Source organism: Melanotaenia boesemani, chromosome 20, assembly GCF_017639745.1.
Source record: "Melanotaenia boesemani isolate fMelBoe1 chromosome 20, fMelBoe1.pri, whole genome shotgun sequence".
Taxonomy (NCBI): Eukaryota; Metazoa; Chordata; class Actinopteri; order Atheriniformes; family Melanotaeniidae; genus Melanotaenia; species Melanotaenia boesemani.
This window is the reverse complement of record NC_055701.1, coordinates 24,224,036-24,227,322: the sequence shown is the minus strand read 5'-3', so window position 1 is coordinate 24,227,322 and position 3,287 is coordinate 24,224,036.

Below are 3,287 nucleotides of genomic sequence, written 5' to 3'. Positions count from 1 at the left end.
AAAACTTAGAAATGTAAAAAAATATTTCATTTGAACCTTTAACTTAATTCAAGTCCAGATTATTTTCAGTTTCTTCACTGACAAACATAAACTTGATCCCAGGAACACACTAAAAATAAAAAATAAAGAAGGTAAGGTTTATAGTCTGTACATGTAGAACTTTTACACGTACAGATTGGCAGATTTTACAATAACCATATTAAATGGTGACAGGTGAGGGTGTCAGGATTGGGTATAAAAGTAAACTCTACCAAAGGCTCAGTCTCTCAAATCAAAATTGGGTAATTTCCAATTTGTTTAACATTTTATTGAAATGAGTAAGTTCCAAAAATATATTTCTCAATGCAAGATGACAAAGAACTTCAGTTTTTAAACTTCTGCAGAGCATAATACTGTAAAAAGATACAGGGAGTCTGAGATAATCTTGGTGTAAAGGCTGAAGACATCTGGCAGTTCTGCATTAATCTGTTATGTTATGATAATCAAAATAGCCACATAGGGATTGGATTGCTCTGAAAAACTATTTTCACTCAGTGCAGCCCGTCGCTGCATCCAAAAATGTAATCTAAAATTATTGCACAAAGTGAAAGCAATATTTTAATTCTGCAGAAAATCTATTGTGTTCTCTGGACATGTATTCATCATAGATGGGTCGAAAGACAGCAGACATTTGTTCTGTAATCAGATTAAATTACATTTCAGCTGCTTTTGGGCGGGGAAAGACATTTTAGAAGGTAACATTAATACATTGGAAGGCAATATTAAATTTAAAATGGAATTTGAGAGACATATACAACTCAAAAGCTAGGGATCTTCAACTTTGTTTTAAAATTAATCATTTTGTCAGAGAACAGGATATTTTGCAATAAGTACTGAACCTGTAAAATTTATTTTGGATTATAGGTACACTACAAGTCTAAAGATTGGACACATCTGCTTCGTCAAAATTAATAATTAATTAATAATTTAATGTCTCCAAGCTTTTAACTGGTACTGTGGATTCTGACATCATACAAAAAGCCAAATATTACAAAGTTTTTGTGAGTAGTGGATACTACCTTGCCATATGTGGTTCTGCTGGCTTCCTCAGACCATGCAGCAGTTTGCTGCAGAGTGTAAAGCAGTCAGGATGAAAGTCACCCCTTCTAAAGGCTAATTGGTGCTCCCTTTACATAGGTAAATGGGACACTAATGTCAAAAGTTGTCAAACATCATTGCTAGCATACCCCCATACGTCCTTTACGTTGACATGATTGTTAGGCAATAATTTCACTCAAGGACTTATAGAGTTCACTTCCAAGTTCTGTTGTAATGGTGGAGGCTATGGAGGTATGTTTGAATGGCAATAATTTGAACTAGATAAACTATTGTAATTGAGGTGAAAAATGACTAGGTGAGAGCACACCTTGAATTGTTGAGGACAGGAGCAGGGCAGTTCCACAATAAAAATTTTTTTACAAAAGATTAAGTTAAAAACTAATTTAAAAAATGCACACGTAAAAAATTTAAATATTAAATCTAAAAGTCCAATAAAAAGACCAAGTGGGCTAAAAATAGTTAAAATACAAAAATTATTTAAAAGGCACCGTCCAGATAAAAAAACTAAAAAAGCAAACAGCACACACTTAAAAGCAAATAAAATACCAAGCCACTTGTGCCAATCACACTGACGTCAGTTGCAGACAACAGCAATAATGGCAACAACAGAGAAAATTAGGCTAATGTACATTCTCAGAAAGAGACATAAAAAGAGGCAGCTCAGTAGATGGCGGTAGTCTGTGCAGCCATTAAATACATCATGTCTTCTTCTTTGTTCCTTTCACTGGTTGCATGTCAGCGCAACACTGACCCCCGGGGTTCCAGTGGAACTGCTCTACTAGCTGCATCAGGTACACATCAGCATACCTGACACAGAAGACATGCAAAACGCTCTCTCTGCTTGGATATTCATATTTAGTGTAGAGCATAAATGAGCCTTTAGTCTGAAGCCATGGTTCTCCAAGGGTGGAGTGCTCTCTCTGGGCGAAGAATTAGTCTTTTAGTCAAGAAATCAATATTATACAAGCCTTGTAACATCAATAACTACAATACTGCTGCTGTCGTTTTTTTACTGCCATTACCTCAAAATGAATTAAATGCTTACCTCACCCAATGTCGATATGTTTATAATCTTGTTTACTTTGTTTACTCTGATGCTCCCTCTAGTGGAATCTTGCAACAACAAGCATAGTACATGAACAATTACGTCACAATGGAACTGGTTTCATCCAAAAACATCAGATTAAAAAGCAAGTATATTCTTGGCCAAGGTATCTTTGGATCCTGTTTGCAAGTAAAAGTAGGATGGCTGAGAAATAGGCAGCCGGATTTGGGCTTCGTCAGCAGAAATGGAGGCACTGTACTAGTCTTCTGTAGTGATTTACTGGTCTATCTACATTCCAGCCCTCATCTATGATCACAACATTTGGGTAGTGGCGGTCACAAGATTTGTGGCAAAAAGAATGTGATGATGTGATGGCTCAAATGAACTTACTTTGTGAGGTGTTTGGAGCAGGTGAGGAGCTCACAGAGCTTGGTGGAAGAAGTGAGGGAGTTTGGTGTGGAGCTGCTGTTCCTCCATATTGAAAGGAGTCAGCTGAGGTGGTTCGGTCATCTGATTACAGCCAATTTCCACTGGGTCCATGTGCACCATGTTCCAGCTGTGCCACCGTTTCATTCCGACCTCTGTGGTGCATCAATTCACACCAGGAGAGTGTCAGATGTGGACCAGCAGCAAGTGCAGTCTGCATAGCTGAGTGATCACAAAATCACAGGAGAAGTGGAGAATCTGGTGATTCATCTGATTCACTTCTGATTCACTTCTAACTTGATGTCACTGGTAATGACGTAATGTTTACTTAAGCAATAAAAAAAAAAAAAACAGGGTAGAATGAGGACCCTCCAAAGGGATTGTATATTCCTTGCAGCCTGAGAATCTCCTTAAGTGTCCCAGTAGGAGCTGGAGAGTGTTTTTGAAAGAAGGTTGTCTGGGTCTTCCTCCTGAAACTAATGCCTTCTCAGCAACCCCAACCTCAGATAAGTGGCAGAGTATGAATGGATCCTCTCAAGTTATACTTCAAATCTTTATTACTAAATATGTTTTGTATATTTTGAGGCAAGAGATTGTACTTAGCTTAGCAGATCAGTCTCATAATGAAAAGGCGTGGCTCATTATGAGAAAGATAATTTGACAACGGATTGTTAAGCAGCTGAAATCTTGTTTTCAGCAAGAATGGAGGCAGATTTAT